We start from the raw sequence: 19304 nt of genomic DNA, 5'->3' as shown, positions 1-19304 counted from the left end.
TTAAGTGGCAAATATTTGCACATATTTAAATGCTGAAGGGATACAGAGTAACTGAAGGAACAAGGTCCCCTGCAGAGGGGGAGGAAGTGGGATTTATAATCAGCTGAGATGAAGAAGTCTGGGGAGGCATTTTGATGACCCCTGTTTTCTCTGTGAAATAGACAGCAAATTCATAGGCTGAAATATTTCGGCACAGGGCTGGGCATGTGGTATTTGCTCCACAGATACTTGTTTCATTTAATTATTGGTGGGAGAAAGTGAGACTTGGATTAGCAAAGAGCATGAGAGGCCTGGAGGCAGGAATGAGTTTTGCATTTTCAAGGCATCATGGAGTAGGGGAGTGGGTCTCTACTGATGCCAGGTCCTAGGATCCTGATTTATCTGGTTCAGACTGGCCATGGGCAATTGAAAAAGCCCCCAGGTGATTCTCATTGTAGCCAAGGTGTAAAGGTAAATTTGAAAGATGCTCAGAGCAGGGAAAGGCTAATTTTTAGCAGACCAACAGAGGGGGTCTTGGGAGGAATCATTGCCTGTAATGATGTAAAATAGGATTTTAGCATTTTATCTCTTTTCTGTTTCCCCCAAATTATTAGAAATGGGAAGAAGTTGGTTGTGTATGTAAGACAGAGTGAGCAAAAGATAATTATGAAGAGATTAAGGATAATAACAAAATGTTTTATAATATACCAGACACTGGCAATTAAAATTGCCCATCTCCTTGCCTAACTATATGGCCATGAGAAGAACATATAAAAAGGAATGGAAATAACATTCATTGAGTGCCAGTTACATGCCAAGCATTGGATTGATTCTTTCATACATTGTCTCATTAATTTTCTCAACATCCCATTTTACAGATTTCTAAACCAAGACTCAGATCGTAGCCTCATTTATGAATGAGAGTAAGGGCGGAGTCCTGGAGTTTCAGAAAACTTGAGGAAGCGTTGGGAAGCCCAGGATAAGGGGAGTCTAATAGTCTCTCCTCCTCAGTAGATAAAAGTCTGGGGAAGTCATCAGAGGATAGAAATAGGACTTCCATTTGCAGATGTAAATATTTAAAACACTGTACATTTATTCCACACCTGCTACACATTTCACCCTCTGCTGATGTTGACACTTCGGTATTCTGAAGTGACCTCAGCCCTTTAGCATAACGCTAATCCATTAAAAGGAAAGACATAGAAACTCGAGTTGTGTGAAGATCATGAAAAGGGTTTTTATACCCCTGTGCCTCTGCTTTCAATCAATTTTTCTCTTCTCTCCCAGTAACATGGTTAGCCAAGCCAGACAGAAGCAGAGAAAAGGACTCTTCCCTCTCTTTTTCGGTACAATGTCAAAATAATAAATAGGTTAATCATAACAGTCACTTTGACTCGGGACATCTTACACACACAGTGCCCTTTGGGAGCACAGAAGCACCATTCCAAAGCTCCTGTTGAAGAGTTCAAGCTCTTTGCTGGAAAAAAAAAAAGCCCTACTTTTTTCCTTTTCCTTTATTCATGTGAAGTCAATGTTCTAGGAAGTATTGAACCTTGTCTGAGAATAAAGCCTGCAAGGCAGCTCTGAAATTTACAACCTGGCAGTAAGCTTTTAAAAATGCATCAGGCAATCCAGGGTAAGCTTTTATATTAATAAAAGGCACAGGTAGACAATGAAGAGTCATGGCCACTGGCTTGGATTGGACACCATCTGAGAACTGTGTCACTGGTGTAGAGTGTATGTGTTACCGGCGTTTGAAATTGAGTCTGCGGCTGACGCCACTGTTTTATCTCATGGCAACCTGCCACCATCCCCACCACTTCTATCAATAGTCACTGAGGTCTGGTGGGCCGAAGACTGGGCAGAAGCCAGAATTTAGTCATTGATCTTGTGCATACCTTGGTTCCAGCATCTGCAATAAAGGGATGTAGATTCCTGCTTCTCTACCCCACACTGATGTGACGAAGGATCTAACGTCAGGCTTTTACTGTATTCTAATTAACTGTATGGCTAATTTATCTCATAATGGGTTAAAAGTGAAATAGTTGGAAACGGTTGGATTTCTATTACTGAGTTCTTGATTTACTGAATCTCTGCAGTCTGTGTGAAGACCTGTGCTAGGGAATAAATGAATGACATGAGAAGGTCATAAGTTCATTCCTCACCTCTAATCACGATCCTGGAGTCAGAAGTAGCTCTACCCTTTCTGCTGAAACTCAGTCTCTGCATTTGCTATGCACACAGGCATCAGGAACTCTCTCATCCTGTCTTTCAGCATATGTTTATTGTTGAAAGTACACAACTGCTATGCATTAGAGGCCGTTCTGGGCACTAAGAAATAAAAGGTAGGTAATTTTAATACCTAGCCTCAAAGAGCTCGAAGTCTAGCAGGCAAGATACATTAAAAAACAGATCATTATGCCACCATATCTAAAAGGCAGGCATAGAAATAATCAAGGTGCTGTGGGAGCCGAGGAGAAGGAACCCATGGAGAGGACTCCAATATTCATGGTAAAATTTTAAAAGAGGTCTTGGAAATTAATCCCATACTTGGCAATGTGTATGACTTCAACAGGATCACACACATGAGAAAGGTGAACACAGTGGTTAGATAACTAGTGTATAAGAAGAAAAGGGAGGAGGGTAAAAAGGAGAGGAGAGAACCAGAGAGCAGTAAAGGATAAGGAAAGTATATAAAACCTGCTGAGAAGGAAAACTGAGGAGCAGGAAATGATTGAACAAAATAGCACGGGGGCAAATGACAAGCAAAGGCTGTCAGAACATATCAGAGGTTGCTTAATTTGTGCCATGTATGATTTTGTAAATTAGATTCATATAAGCATATGCCATCAATATAAATGATTTATCTGATCAATTTGTTTTGTTGGCATTATTCCAAAGAACACTAAAGGACATACCAGCAGAATTGGAAGGGAAGATTTTAGGCAATAGTCATTCCCTTTTTACCATAAATCTACCCTACGCCCAGCTCTCTCTAAACCAGGGCACGGGTATCTGATGGCTCTCTGGACGTTTCCACCAGTGTCTGACCTGTCCTCTTTCCCCTCGAAATTTGACCCCTCGTTCTCCTGCGGTCCCGCTTTTGTCACCATGCTTTTCCCTGTCTCCTCGTCCTTCCACACTGCTGCTGTTCCTTCTTGTCTGATATTCCATCTTCCCTCTTTCCTGCCCCCTGCCTTCCTTCTCTAGTAGGCTAACTCCTGGTAATCTTAGCAGACTTCAGAATGCTAGCCCCAGCAAGTTATCTCTGCTCCCCTCTGCCCCTCCTCAGGCTGACTTAAATGCTCTTTCTTTGAGGTTGCATTGCACTCGGTGCATGGTCCTGCCTAGTGCTCCGCATCCTGAATGGGGATTGCCAGTGTCGCTTGTCTGTCTTCCCATGAGTCTGGTAGCTGTACAGGTCCTGTACATCACAGATGCTCAGCACATCTTGGCTGATCCAATGAATGAGTAAAGAAAATGAAAATGCATTTTACAAGTCATGGAGGTCAAGAGTTGGGCTTCTTTAGTTCTGTTGAGTCTTTCCTTGGTTCTCAATGGCTTAGTCATTCAAAAGTTATACTGATATAAAGGGTTAAGTGTCTGGCCTATTTTTAATCCTAATGGTGCTAACATGAGCATTATATTTTTTATTATTTTTTAAGTTTTATGGATTTACTACACTACAGTGATATTGTTAGACAACGTTTAAAAATAAGTTAATAATTTTTAAAGCCCTTTCTTCCCAACAGCAAAAATAATGGAAGCCCAGACCCAGTCTTCTTGTGGCCTAAGTGTGTGTTGGGGGATGGGAGGGGAGTAGGGTAATTTAGGGGAAATGAAGAAGAGATTGGTTGTCCAGAAAGTATTATTTTGTGGTAAAGCTTAGAAAGCACTGTCTTCTGAGACTTGGGTTTGTTTTATAGATATGAGAACAAAGTAGAATACAAGGGTTAGCTTGGAAGTATATGGAGTGATATTGATAAATGTGTACAGCCTAATGCAAGTTTTGAAGAGCAAATACACATTTTCTGGGTCAAAGTTTTTTACATATTCTTAAGATTTCCACATAATAAACATATGTGAAGATAAAGAGATAGATGTATTATATGCATGCAATTATACAGAAAGACACATGTTTCTGCCAAGAGCCAGAATGGGTTTATTCCATAAATATCTAATAGTCTTTCCCTGAGTAGTCTAGTAGCAGTAAGAGTAATTGTTAGTCAAGGTTTTGATCCAATTTCAACTAAGTAATGTTATTCTGCCTGCTTAAATTCCCCTACCATGGCCACTTGACACAGGATTCTTCTTTATTTCTTGTCCCATCTGAAGTGTTGTTCCATCCTAAAAAGCAGCTTCGTGTACCATTCTAAAGGGGACTGCTTTGCCATGATGAGTGAGGCAATTTTGTTATGTTAAGTGCTTTGGGAAAAAAGCACTTACGCTGCTCCCACAGAAACACAGGCTCATATGACTCAATGAACCTTCCTTTCAGCTGCTGTGCAGTGTGGCATTTTCAAAACGAAGAGGCCTTACCCCGTTGCAGTTTATTTATGTGATATATTCAGAGTGGACCTATTTCCTGAAGGCATCTGGGAATACGTGTAGAAGAAATATGAAAGAAACCAATATTAAATACAGATGAAGTTAAACAGCTAACAGTAGAGAGGCCAGTGGGGTTACTGAACTGCAGATTCACACCTAGAGCTGAAATTCTGAACAGTGAGGAAGAATAGAAAATAATTATGTGAGGTATCTTCCACTGCATCTGCCGTCATGCTAAGGTCTAAATTCCAAACAATGTTTTGTGGTTCTAAGAGGTACTTAGAGTGGGCAAATGTATCCTAACTACAGAATCAGAGCTTCACAGACTTTGGAATAAAATAGTTTTGGAAAATTAATTGAATATTATTTCGTGCAGTGTTTAAAATACAGCCGCATTTTTTGAAAGTATAGCAACACACTGAATGTGCATAGATGTGATGCTTTGCTAGAATATATCACCTTGCTTTTTTTAAAACATAATCTTTTTCATTGTCTTTTAGTAGCCCCAAATTTATTGCTTCCTTTCTTAGAAAAATCTTTTAGCCTGTTTTGAAGATAATGTGTTTGTTTTGAAAAACAGTGGTATTATTTATTTTTAAACACCCAAAGATGTCTTAAGGTTAATTCAGCTGTATTAGTAAAAATAACTTGAAATATGTCTCTAGAAACTAAGTAAGGATACAAATGGAAAGGTATTGTAATTCAATTTGGGGGGCATTGACTCTATTACCAAATAGTAGATACTCTGATTTTTTTTTCTTCTGATTCTGTCTTGAGTGAGTAAACATTTTCTTCATCCTCTTATTATAAACCTTACATAGGTACTTAAAAGAAAGTAAGAGGAAACTTTCCAGGGAAACATCAAGGTTTTTGACATTGGATATTTTAATCGACTAAGTTAACTAAGACTTACCTCACTGAGAAGCATCTCGCAAATTTCACGACTGTGTTGTTGCTGTTCTTGTTTTTAATGTTGGCAGCTGGGATCCGTACGGGGATCCAAACCCATGACGTGGGTGTTACTAGCACCATGTTCTCCCAAGTGAGCTAAAAGGCCAGCCCCCTTGTGACTATAATTGTAATGGTTTTGTTAATTCTGGAAGCATTTCTGGGCCTTTCACGTTGCCTCTTAAATATCATTATTTTAAAAATTTTTTAATGGTTAGAGGCAGAGGTATTAATGGTTAAAAGCTCAGAAGTTGCGGTCTCATGATCTCAGTTGGCAGCTGGCTCTGTTCTCAGTACAGAACCTCTGGCTTCCCTACGCTTGCTTCATTTTCTTCAAAATGGGGCTAAGAACAACATCTGCCTCGTAGTGTCAGGAGGATTACATGGAATACGCATGCACCGCTTCCTGCAGGTGCACAGGAAGTGGGTGTTAACTGGTGGCCCTTCAATGACAGAGCCACACATTTGTTTCTGAGCCTGGACGATAACTGTCTGATGACCCTCTGTGTATCCATACCTACATCTTCTGTTATTGTCTATGCAACCCCCTAACACAGTGACATGAATGGCTTGATAATGCAGCCCACGTTTACAAGTTCTGCTTCACTCACGTTGCAGTTTCAGGATGGATTTGTGGGCCTCTGACCCATTTCCTGTGACATCGATGTCTTCCTAGTGGTGCTTTAAAGCCTACCTTTTTACAGCCATTTTTTTTCCTTTGCTTTAAGATTATTTTGAGAGAAAGCGTTCTTAAGAATGGAACTAAAAGTAATGGCCAAGTATTTTTGTGCCAGGGCACAAATCTCTACAAGTCCTTCTACTTTCTGTCTTTTAAAAAGGCCACCCCGTGTCCTTCATTCACTTCAACACCGAACACCTCCATTCGTGTTTGTCCCCTGCTTGGGCCAGACCCTAGGTCAGATTGCCTCCACCCACTTTCTCTTTGGTTTATCTGGACACCTGCCCATATGCATGACCTGAGTGATCCCAGGTGCTTTTGCAAGCTCCCTCCTCGATGACCTAAACTACTCATAGATTCATATGGTTTGACAGCTAGAAAACCCATGAGATCTCTACGAATCCAAACATTTAATGTTACAGATGGGATTTAGTGAGCTCAGTGCTGTGGTGCAGGCAGTACTAGAACCTGAGTCTCCTTTCTATGCATTTAAAACCATTTACAATTGCATGGGGGAAACAAACAATTTGTTTTTAATTCTAAAAGTTTAAATTTAAAAATAGAGTGCCTGCTTAAATGTTTGCTTTTTCAAATGTAGGAAGTATATTAAATAGTGGAATCAGAGCTATCCTCTCTTGCCTTCATTTATCTCTCTATAATAAGAATTCTATGCTAAAGTATGTTTGAACTTTATATATATATATATTTTAAAGTATGTTCACTATACTTCCTTTGTAAATAAATAAATTACTGTCAATTTAAAGAAATCTACCTTAAGTAAATAATCTGAAATAGGGACAAATCAGAGATAGGAGATTTTATAGTAGTGCAAAATCTGGGAAGAGGGTATAAAGCCAACATTAAGACAATGGTTTCAGAAATTATAGTGCAATGACATCTCATGCAGCCAGTAAAAAAGGATCTTTTCATAGACTAATAAGGGGATATCTAACTATATGCTATTGAAATGAAAATAAATGGTAAACACTACATATATAGCCTGACCCCAATATTATACATATTAAAATTAACACCTGGAAAGAAGTACCACAAAATATTATCTGTGGTTATCTATATGTCCATAGATTATAGATGATTTTTATTTTCCTCCTCCTTTTTTTTTTTTTTTTTTGGATTTTTCAGACTTTGTATAACAAACACATAAACAGAAAGCATTTGAAGAACAAAAAAAAAGAAATCTAATAGGAAAGTAGTTATATCGTATTGCAAAATAAATAAATGAAGTCATCTATCATTTTATGGCTGGTGTCAAATATTCCTTCCCCAATCATATGCATCTTCTAAGACCATAATATACCACTGCATTCTCATAGTCATTGACGTTGCAATGGTAAGTTCTGGATGAGTCTGAACACTAAGAGAAGAGTCAGAAAGAGAAAGTGTGGGCCCACAGTGGCTTGCAATACTGCTAGCTGAAGTTCTCAGGGACACTTGTTTGTTTAATGCTGTCTCATAACAGAACGGGGCCAGAGAAGTGCAATTTTAATGCCCTGGAGCAGGCAGTGACTGCCCTGCCTCACTCTTGATAAGCATGCATGTGTGCACACACGCTCATGCCCACCCACCCGAGACTCAAGCAGGTCTCCTTGGCCAGAATGACAAGTCTAGGCACTTCGCTGATGTTAGCTCTTGCCTAACCATTTAAAAACTTGTAACTTTGGGCAAGTTATTTCACCTCTAGGGCCTTAGTCTCCACAACCATTAAAGGAGATAATAGTAGTTCCTACTTCATTGTAGTGTTGTGAAGATAAAACGGATCTCTATGCCCTAAAGCTGGTAGAGCAGCAACAGGCCCACTGCAAACACTGCCTGAGTACTCAGGCCCTCCTTGCAGTGTGTCTCTCCCTCCCGTCATGTGCTCCTCTCTCCCTCCCCTTCCTTCTCTCTCTGTCTTTCCTCCATCCATCCTTCTTTCCCTCCCTCCCTCCTTATCTGGAAAGTGATCTTTATCTTCACTGTGCAGCATTTTGAACATAGTTTTAAACAAGATGGAAAGGCAAAGGACAAAAGTCATCTTGCCATTTCATGGGGTGAATCAGAAATGAGAAGAGATGAAGTCATCACTTCCTAAAATGATTTTTTTTTTTTCTTTTTTGAAACAATCCAGCTTTTTTCTTTGGGTCTGGTGACCCGTGACACAGGACATCCTGCTCTTTCTTTCATTTTCCCTTTGGTTCACATGGCACTGGGCAACAAAATAATTTTAAAAAATATGTTTTTTAATAATACCAGTACACACATGAGTAGGAGAAAAGGGCTGCCATTGCTTACTGAATTGGCTCACTAATCACTCTGTTTGGACTCAGCAGGGAATTCTACAACACACCTGACTTTTCATTTATTTATTTTTCATTGGTTCTGGGAGAGGTTCGTGATTCATTCCATGTAGGTTGTAAGCCCTTGGACTGCAGGAACAAATGGTCTCTGGGGTGATTTGCTTTATTAACTTTTAGGGCAAAGGAGAGAGAAATAGAAGGATTGCTTAGCTGTAATATGCTGGCAAAAAGTTTAGACTTTTTCAGTTCAATGACACTTTGAAATGTTTTAACTGGTCCTGTTTTTTAAGGATAGACTGACTGATTGTAGAGAAGGGAGCAGCATGATGGAGTAGAAACACAGCTGGCTGAAAGACAGAGAATTGGGCCATGTCACAACCCTGCCACTCATGACTGGCCAAATCACTAGACCCCTCATGTCCCTGGACTCAGTGTCCTCCAAATATTAAAGGGATTGGACTGGATACTGTCCGCCTTCAGTAAGGCTTTATGAATTCATGAATGATGGTAAAATCAAACTTTCAATATTAACTTTGTTGGGAAATGAAAGGAACCCTTTTATCCATACAGATATAATAATAATCGCAATATAACAATAAGCATTTGTTGTGCTATGTGCCTAGTGTTGCATTTAGTCCCCACAGTGATGTAGGAAGAGTCCCCATAATAACAGAGAGGGACACCAAGGCTCACAAAATTTAAGTATGTTTCCTGAGGACACAGAGCCTGTGACTGGTGGCACCAGGGTATCAAGGCCTGGACCACACCTCAGCATCCTGCTTCTCCTCCATATTGCCTCTCAGGGAGACCGTAGAGACCTCCCATGCTGCTAAAAATTCAAACTAACTCAAATGTGATGTGCAAGTTAATAGAGAGTAAGGAGCAGTGTGAGTGCTTTTATGAGTTGTGGAGGATAATTAAGGATCATGGTGTCCATGCTGGAAGAGCAGGGTCACTAAGGGAGACTTAAAGAGAAGCTTAATTGCAGCAAAGAAAGAATGACAAAAATCTTAGGACAAAAATGTGTTATCTTTATCATTTATGCTTTCTCTTTCAATATGCTCTTTCAAAATGGTGAAGCACTTGGAAGTCGTTAGTAAGTAAATAAAACACTGGGTAGGCACGTTGATGTTTATTCGAGCAGTTTAGGCTCTTGATATACCAGATGTATTGACAGAGGATGTGGTACTAGCCCAGGGACTGCTGTCTACACTGACTGAGTTGCTTTCCTTCTTTGGGTTCCAGTTTTCTAAACCATAAAACCAATTGGTGGGTCCAAATTAATCTACTAGATACCAAAATCATGCAGGAGGGACTAGGAACATAAATATAAGGAGTTCTTCCCTCAGAAAGGTCTTTAAGAGCTCATTTCTCCTTAAATTCTGTGATTCATCATCAAGACAAAGACTGATAGGTCGATGCAAATTGTTTAAACATTCCAAGCTACAAATGACATAAAAACTTATTCAGATGAAGAATCAGCAATAAAAATGTAAATAAAGAGTTATGGTTGGTAGTATACACTTTGATGTCCATCAAATTCATGATTTATATGGCCTACTCTTTCTGGCTTGTGGTGTAACTAAACATCTCATAGATATAATACAGCAGTGAGATGATGCTTACATGAATATATTATATTTTTATGAAATACAATGCATCATTCTACTAAAAAGAAACCACCGTCTGAAAATGAGCCCTGTAGATTCTAGTTTCAGCACTGTGCTAGGGCTACTAGTGAATTCTTTTCCCCCACAATTTGCATTTTCTTTTGCCATGTGGAAGCAAACTAAGCCGCTTTGTTTGAACTGGATTCAGAATTAAATGAGTTTGTATATTTGTTCTCTCCTCCTCTTCCTGGATTTGGTTTCAAAGTAAACAGTTGTTTTTATTAACTTCTCCTTTAGTTGGCTTTAGTTCTTTAGTTACTGTAATTATTCTGGGTGGCTGTCCCTGTCTTGGTTTTGAATCAGATATCTGTGCTTTGTTTTAAATTGCATTTAACTGGTTCACTTCCATTTTCTATTGTTTACCTCGCTTTGTGGCACTATGATTTCTTTAGCTAAATCTGATTATGACTCCTGTCATAATCTGATCTTTTTTAAAGACATTCTTGGTAGACCTAAACATTATACAGGGTTGGCAGAATAGGAAAAAATAGGATCATCAATTTGATGTTTACTGAGTGTGGGCAAATTACAAGGATGAAACAAAAATGACATTCATCACAGAGGTTGTTTTGAAAGATAATGGCAAACTTGGAGTCCTGAAAAGCTGCAGGAACTACCTTGTTTGGTAAAGCCAAAATTATCAACATCTTTTTTTTTTTTTAGGTTAACCTAGAAATAACCTCTGATAGAAACAAAACTAGCACACTTTTCAATTTCAAGCTAAAAGAACTAAAAAGTTATTTCTACCTAATAAAAAAGTACAATAAGAGTCTAAATTCCCACAGAAACTCTTCCTCGATGTTATAACACATCAAAAGCCACCGAGGGGCCATTTATCCTGCAGGCCAGCGCTAATAAAGTTTTGTGGGCATTTGTGATGGTGCGCATGGCAGGGGAGGGGGGGAAGTTTTACAGAAGAAAGGAGAATAGACAGTTTTTATTAAGTTACTAGAAGAAAATATAGGAAAATTTGAAAAATTTATTCTAACAATTTATTTAACAAATGTCCAGTGAACACCTCTTATGATGTAAGTACCATTCTAGAGGTTGGGACTACAGCAGTCAACAAAACAAAGTCCCTGCCCTCTTGAAAATGATATAATAGTGGGAAAAAGAGAGACAATAACAAATATACATATAATAAGTCAGCAAGTGATAAGTGCTATGAAGTATAAAGCAATGAGGATAAAAGTGACCAGACAGTTTGTAGCACAGTTAGAGAAAGTTTTCTGAAAAGTGGCATTTGGGTAGAGACCTGAAGAAAATATAAGAGTGAGTTAAATCTAGGGAGAGCATCTTCCAGGAACAGCCAGTGCAAGCCCTCTGGGGCAGGAGAGTGCCTGGCCTGTGTTTAAGGAGGCCAGTGAGTGAAAATGCACATGGTACTGGATTAGGTCATGGAGGTGAACTTGGAATGAGGAAGGCCCATTTAAGTATGCATAAGACCCAGAAACTATAAACAAATGATCGGTAAATTTGACTGTAAAAATTTCTGCATAGCAAAATCTACCATAAACAAAATCAAGACAAAAAGCAACTAGAGGGAAAAATTTATAATTCACATCACAAATGGGCTGTTTTTCTTAGTTTTTTTTTTTTAAAAAGAAATTTCTTTGCATCCATATGAAAAAAATCAATAATCCAACAGAAAAATCAAAGGGCAGAGAATATGAAGAGACAAAGCAGTAGAAATAAATAGCTTTTAAACATATTAAAAGATGATCAACCTTAGTTATAATCAGGGAAATTCAAGTTAGAACCACACTGAGATGCCTATTTCTTACCCTTTCATATTGGCAAAGGTCCAAATGTTTGATCTTAACATCTAAAAGTTTGAGACTTAGAGAACCAGACCCTGTCAGGTATTGCTAGTGGGAATATAAACAGGTATAGCCTTTATGGAGAGAACTTTGGCAATAACTATCAAAATTTTATACGTCCATATCTTTGATCCGGCAGTTTCACTTCTAAGCCTTTATCCAACAGATTTATTTGCACATGAGTTAAATGAATGATGTGTAAGGGTATGCACTGCAGCATTATGGGTAATAGCAAGAAACCCCGGGATGTGTTGAGCAGTGAGAAATGAATTAGAAGCCAGAGGTAGAGTCTGATTATGAATCTCTTTTTAAACTTGAATCCTTGGAAGCTGTTGGTCAGGTAGAATGATAACAAGGTTGTGTTTAGAAAAATTTGTCTGCCATTGGTTTCAGGATGGATCACGTGTAGGGGAGAGCTCAGTGACAACTTCAATGTCATTTAAAGAGTTCTGATTGAGCTCTCAAGGAAGAATCCCTATTTATGGGGCAGAGGCCCCAAGGGTAGTAAGATGGGCAGGCACCAGCTTATGAAGGGCCTTTCTTATGCCAGGCTAAGAGGTTCAGACTTTTTTGCTTTTAGAGTGGGGCAGGGGCCTAATCAAACTTGCATTTTTAAAAGACAGCTCTGCTGGCAATTCAGAAAAGAGACTGGAAAGCAGCAAAGCCAGACAATTTTAAAAATTCTGAAACAAAAATTTTTTTAACTCCAAAACTCTTTTACTCAGGCATCAACCTTCTGCCTGAGTAAGTCCAAGTTCTCCCCTCTCAAGCCTGCCTGCCTTTCTGGTTATTCAGGTCCTGTGTGCCTGCTGTGACTGTGGATTCTTCAATCCCCACCAGCTGTGCTCTCTTTCCAGATCTCTGCTGAAACACATTCCTGTTCAAAATCTCAGGAGCATTTTAATTAATCGATTTAGGTGAGAGTAAAGGACATGTGTTCTCAGTGTGCCTGTCTCCATCAAGCCACAGTAGAAAGCAGAGTCCCTAATTACATTCATGCCATGGGCGTTAATCAGCCTATGTATAAACACTGAAGGCTTTTTTTAAAAAAAATTTTCTTTTAATGAATAACTGGGTGCTAATGAATGAATTTACCAGGGTGCTTTGAAAATGGCTTGTTTTTTTATTCTTTTTTATACTTCTCAGTGGGGAAAATATCCTGGTTCAGCTAAAACAGTGAATGGTGCTGCAGATGTGAGTGGATGAGCATTGCTTCCAAAGAAAAGAGCAAAACTGGGTGTTCTGATATGGAATTCTGATATAAAACAATAGACTAAATTGTGCTTATAGATTTCATTTTTCAAAGAGTAGATTACTAAAAATTTAGATTTAGATGGTTTAATGAGAACTTTGAAATGACACGTTACTCTCTTAATTCAAATTTCCCTCGAAAGAAGAAAAAAAATATTTTTTATTTTCATATGCCTCACCTTTGTCACTTTGAAAGGATTCTAAATTTCATGGAGGGCAGCACCATGAATGGCTTCCATACTCCCCACCAATTCATAGTGACACAGTGACACTCTTTGGCACATTACAGTTATTATATTAGGTTGAGCTTATTTTTATTGATTTTTCAAGGTTATTTCTACCCTGTAATTACTTAGAAAAAGCTTAATAACATTTCATTTAAAAGAAAGACTTTCTCCTCTCACCTCCTCTAAAACATCTTGCAAAAGATTGTTTTCCAGGTTAAACTCAGGAGCATCCAGCAAAGTTATTTCTGATGTTATATCACCTTTTCTCAAGAAATAAATTAAAAACATGCATGTGATCATAGGAACTCACACTAAATATTTACATCCTAGAGGAACAGGAGCATTCAGGAGTCCCCACCGTAAGAAAGTTTCGATACAGTGCCACCGAGAGATAAAAGATAATGTCCAGCTCGCTGTGTCAGAGCCTTCACTCCTCATAAAGTTAATGCTTGGAGAAAAGCCAGAGTGGTTTCCTTCTTCCAAACCTGTTCCATATCTCTCTCATGCTCACATCCCAGGGGAGACATATTTCCTAATCTGGGGCTAACTAGTGCTCATTTATGTACCTTAATGCTCTGCAGACTTAGAGCAAGTCTTTCTGTATGTTCCCTTCAGGGCAACGTTTTATTTTTTTCTTGACCATACCGGTGTTTATAAATAGGGGGGTACCTCATAAATGCTAAATTTGCTAAATATTAATTGTCTAGAATTCTGAATATCTGGGTCCTGTCAAACAAAGAGGGGGAATATTGAGTACTTTGTAAATATTGTCATTTGGCTGCTCTAGATTTTTTATTGCCACAAAATAAATTATCCTAAATTTAGCAGCTTAAAATAATAGCCATGTTGTTGTAAACCAGAGTACCATGGACCAGGAATTCAGACAAGGCTCAGCTCGTTGCTTCTTCTGCTCTACGTGGTGTTGGCTGGGGTCACTAGAAATCTGGGTCCTGCTGGGACTGTCACCTGGCGTTCCTACACATGGCATCTCCAACACAGTGATCTCTGAGTACAGTCTTGAAAAGGACAGAAAGTGGAAACTATGGTCTCTCAAATACCAGCTCTTGGAACTGTCAGTGTCACTTCCACTGTATGCTATTCGTCACAGCAGTCCCTGAGCTTACCCAGATTCAGGCGGTGGAGACATAAACCCCACCTCCCAAGGGAAGCATGTCAGAGACTAGGCAGTCATCTTTAATTAGCAAGTGGGCACGCCATGAGAAAACAATGCAGTTTCATATCTCTCAGTAATAAACTCATCCATCAAAAGGCAGCTATTATCAAAACATTAACATACAAAAGAGCACCAGCTATATGAGGGTACTTCGGAAGGTTCAGGAAACATGGAAATAAAAGAATATGAATCCTTCTATGAACTTTAGAAGTAACTTCATATATCTTAAAATCATCCATGTGCCTTACACACCCTTCTATTTACATCAATTGCGGTCAATACTTCCACCAAAATATCTTTCAAATTGGTTCTCTCCTTTTCCACTTAGATTGCTTGGAGGGTGGTGACTCATAAAAGCTAAATTTTGTGAAAGCTAACTCGGCACCAGGCATTGTGCTTATAACATTACAAGCACTGTCTCATGTCATTGCTTATACCACAACTATGATGTACTTATATGGAAACCTAGCCCTCATTCCTAAGCAGAAAGTCAGTGCTCACACGAGCAGAATGCCTTGGCCCAGAGGTGCAGCTTTGCCTACAGCCCAGCTTCTTGCCTTGGGGTGGGCAACACTGGGGAAGCTGCTACATATTCTCCCCATGCTAACAGAGTCAGTGTCTCTCTGTGTGCATCAGTACCTCATGCTGAGATATCAGTTATTCCTAATCCATCTAAATTGTATTCCCCATTTAGAAACAAAAATGACATATACTCACTGAGCAAGGCAACAGACACGTTTAAAGAGAAGCAAATTTGGGTGACACTAGAGATATTTGCAGAAAGAATCAGCTGATCATTAGCTGACATACTGTAACCATCCTGGTTTAATTGGCAAGACATAACAGCTCCAAGAGCAGAGTTAAAAAATAATGTTCCAAATATTTCAAAATATAAATGGCACAGAGATAATTAAGAAAGCACAGGATGGCAGCCTCTGGAGTAATTTATGGCCATGTTGTGACTTAATTGGTTTCAGAGAAACTTACCAATCACTGCCTGGATGTCACAATATTTGGCGTTTTCTTCACTTTCGGAGACATGAGAGAAGCTGAGGTGTCCTAAGGGATGGCTTCCCTCAGCCTCAAGGTAGAAGGAAGATTCTCTTTAAACCCGGGAAGCTTGACTGGCGACAGGTTTGCCCAGCAGGTGGGAAGCAAACCAGTTACACAGGGATGCCCTTGGCTGCTGCTCTGTGGACCACACAGCCCCTGTCCCCGTCTGGGGCCTGGGGCTTGAGCCAAGGAAGAGCTACCGTTGGCTCAGAGGCCCTTTCTGAGTACCACCGCTGGGCAGCTGTGACCTTCCATTGCTACTTGTGCAGGCAGTTGCTGTAAGTGTGACCCTGTGCAGTGGAAATGCAAAATACTGGAAGAGTTCCCTGAAAAGCTGCTTTTCCTTTCATGCCATGCGCATTTAGAACAAAAGGGGGAATGGGAGTGGGGATGATATATTGAGTGGATACATGTATTTTAGTTCTGAATTTTTTTCTACTTGTGGACATCTATGTACGAGTTATTTGTCTAGGTTTATCTAGCTTTCTATCAATGAACTTATTCTCACAATTGTTTGTCTTTGTGGTAGGAAAAGTTGTCTTTGTGGTAGGAAAAATAAAAGCCCCAAGAAGCCCTATTGACATCTCTCCATCAGCCTTCCTCCTATTCTTATCAAAAACCTATGTATAACCATAATCAGTGCATACATGTTATTTTATCTAGGCCTTTCACACACAATTTTATCTGAGTTTTTACAGGAATTTGAATAATTTGTGAATTTTTTGGTAAAAGGAATATAATGTTTGAGATTATTTGTGTACGTTCATACTATTTAGTGACTTATTGACAGATATTTTGATTATATTTTGATTAATAAGAACTTCTGAAATTAATCAGCAGAACAACCTGTTATTATTGTAAAAATCACATCACATGAAATCTATTCTCAACAAATCTTTAAGCATACAGTATTGTTAACTATGTGCACATTACTTCTCTTAATGATGATCTTGAGGTTTTGAGCTTTTGAGTGTCCAAAGAAGAATCTAATTTTATTTAGTAAAGTATTTTTATTTATATTGTGTTTTTTAAAAAAAAAATTAATAATAACCTAATCCAGATAACAAATGGCTTAAAGTAGCATATTCTGACTGGTAACCTAAACTAAAAGAAAAATAAATAGATCCACACTGACACCAAAAATTTATTATTTTAAATTAGTGTGTATAACACAGCACATTAATTGAGATAAAAAATGAAAAACAGGGACAAGCAGCTGGGGTAAGTGTGAGCATTTGGTCTGTGTGTTATAGTGCTGGGTCAATAGAATCACCTTTTTCCAAGGCCAGGAATACAACTGTTTGGGAGAGGATTTCCCTGAACAGTTTTACCGCGGTTGGAGGAGATGAGTTTGCAGGCCCAGGAGCTTAAAGGCTACTGCCATGGTCAGGGAAGAGCATGGATCAAGAAGACTAAAGTCACCAAAGAGAACCTTCCCATCTTATCATACAAACCAAACAGCTTCTTGCCTGCCTATAGGAGGGAAGGTCTGCTAAAGAAGAGTGTTTTAATTTAAATAGGAAGTAAGAGAGCCTTCCCAGAGATGTTTTTGGCCTCATAGTTTTAAACTGTGACTCTACATTTAGTTCTTATGATCCAATCCAAAAATGTATCCTTTTTGCCCAGGCCACAACTGCTTTCAGATTTTCAGTAGAACCGACATTATTATTGTATTAACTCAACCTACTCCTGTTGGATACATATGTTGTGATAGACCCGTACTCGTTGTATAATGATTATGCAAATATGTACATAAAACACATAATTAAGTATCCACAGTTATCAATTCCTTTAACTGCATTTGTTGGATAACTCCTTGGTGCTAATTCTTTTTCCTGTACAAGGATCTCTTGATTCTTTTAGCAGAATACATCTTTCTTGAGAAACTTGCTCATTCTTCATAATTAACCTTCATCAGAAAGCCTGACATCAAATCTTATGATAAAGGAGATTATTTTTGATAAACACACAAAATAGACATAGAGACACAAGAGAAGCATTCTTCAAAACCTTAAAGGAGAAAACATCTTTAATATTAAAATACTACACAAGGTGCATCCTGTGTCCACATTGCTGGATAATTAGGTCTTTAAGATCTGGAGAAATAACTACATTCATTATAAGATCCTGCCATGACATACAAAGATAGGTCTGTATTATCTAAGGATAAAAAAAGAAATGTCTTATTAGGGCTTCTTTATGAGCCCTTGTTTATATATATGTTTTTCACTTCACCTGCATTTATGAGATTAATATGGGACAAGCTACTGGGGTGGGGGTAGGATAGAGGGACCTCCCCGATGCTCCTAGTTCTGCCCTGGAAGTATTGACTCTTGCTCATTCCACAGGGAGTACAGTAAGGACTCAGTTATGTGGTTTGACTGAAAATACCAGTTGATAGTAGTAAAATCTGATGCTGTTTACAAAGTCTGGCGCTCTTTAAAAATATGAGTGTTTGCTTCCTAGACAGTTCTACATCTTTCACATAAAAAAAACCCATCTATCTTAAAAGGTTTCTCATTAGCCTAATTCATAGCTTCTTATAACCCTGAAAATTTTTGATGTTGGACTTTGGTTGAACACAGATGCTATATAATAAAAATAAAATATGTTTTCCTCACACTGATACTATAAAACAGCTAACTATAAACAGTGTTTTACATTAATAATATATTACATTTAGAAAGCAGACTATATGATATATGTACATTATATTTCCATTGCTTGCTTAAAATATTCATGCACAGAAGAAAAAAAAAAAAAAAACTTAGGGCATATACCGAACTGTTTACAGTGTTATTCTGAGAAGTAGGATAGTGGGTGTATTTCTCTTTTTAGTTTTCTTTTTTTTTGTATTTTGTAATCATTTGATAATAAACATGTATTATTTTTGAAAATAAGAAAAGTGTTTTAAAATTGGCTCCAAAAACTTTAACCTTTGAAAAGTTTGAGATATATTGAGTTTGTAATTAAAAGTCTAGGCTGCGTGGTCTAATATGGTAGCTGCTGGCCTCAAGTGATTATTTTAAAATATATTTAAATTAATTAAAAGTGAGTTAATTAATATTCAATTCTTCAGTCATGCTAGACATATTTCAAATTTCAGTAGCCACTTTTCATCATCATAGACAGTTCTATTTGAATGCCTTGGTGAAGAGTCGATTACCAAACTATGCCCTGGATGCAGGAACTGGAAGTGGGCCAGTTTTCAGTGGCATAGGATTGGACATGTGACCCTCACCATAGACACTGGGAGACTCCTTGCCACTGGTCTCTTTTATACACCTCACTAATCTGTGACCAAATAAGATCAGAGATTTTTTTCATAACCATTCATCTAATTAGTAATTGAACGAGGACTAACTTTTAATCCATAGCTTTTGCTACCATATCACTATCACTGTCTTCCCCAGAAAACTAAATCTTCTCAAGTAATACTTTGTTCAATTCAGTTCAACATAATTTCATAGGCGTTTTTTGAGAGCTTACAATGTGATGGGTACCATAATAGGCCTTGCATATATGACCACAAAACCAAGTAAGAGAATTTCTCCTCCGCAAGGGGTCTCAAAATGCAAAAACAGAAGGGCATGCCAGGTAGAGTGACACCGTAAAATAGGGACAGGTCTACTCTGCTTGGAAAATCCAGAAATGCTTC

The 19304-nt window shown here is 38.4% G+C and overlaps 1 protein-coding gene across 1 annotated transcript in view; it reads left to right on the top strand.

Annotated features, from left to right (window-relative positions):
• Positions 1–19304, top strand: part of GPC6 (glypican 6) — a 1160507-nt gene that overhangs the window by 1028199 nt on the left and 113004 nt on the right. The window lies entirely within an intron of this gene.

The sequence above is a fragment of the Cynocephalus volans genome, chromosome 7 (assembly GCF_027409185.1).
Source record: "Cynocephalus volans isolate mCynVol1 chromosome 7, mCynVol1.pri, whole genome shotgun sequence".
Classification (NCBI taxonomy): Eukaryota; Metazoa; Chordata; class Mammalia; order Dermoptera; family Cynocephalidae; genus Cynocephalus; species Cynocephalus volans.
This window is presented reverse-complemented; position numbering and strand designations above follow the sequence as displayed.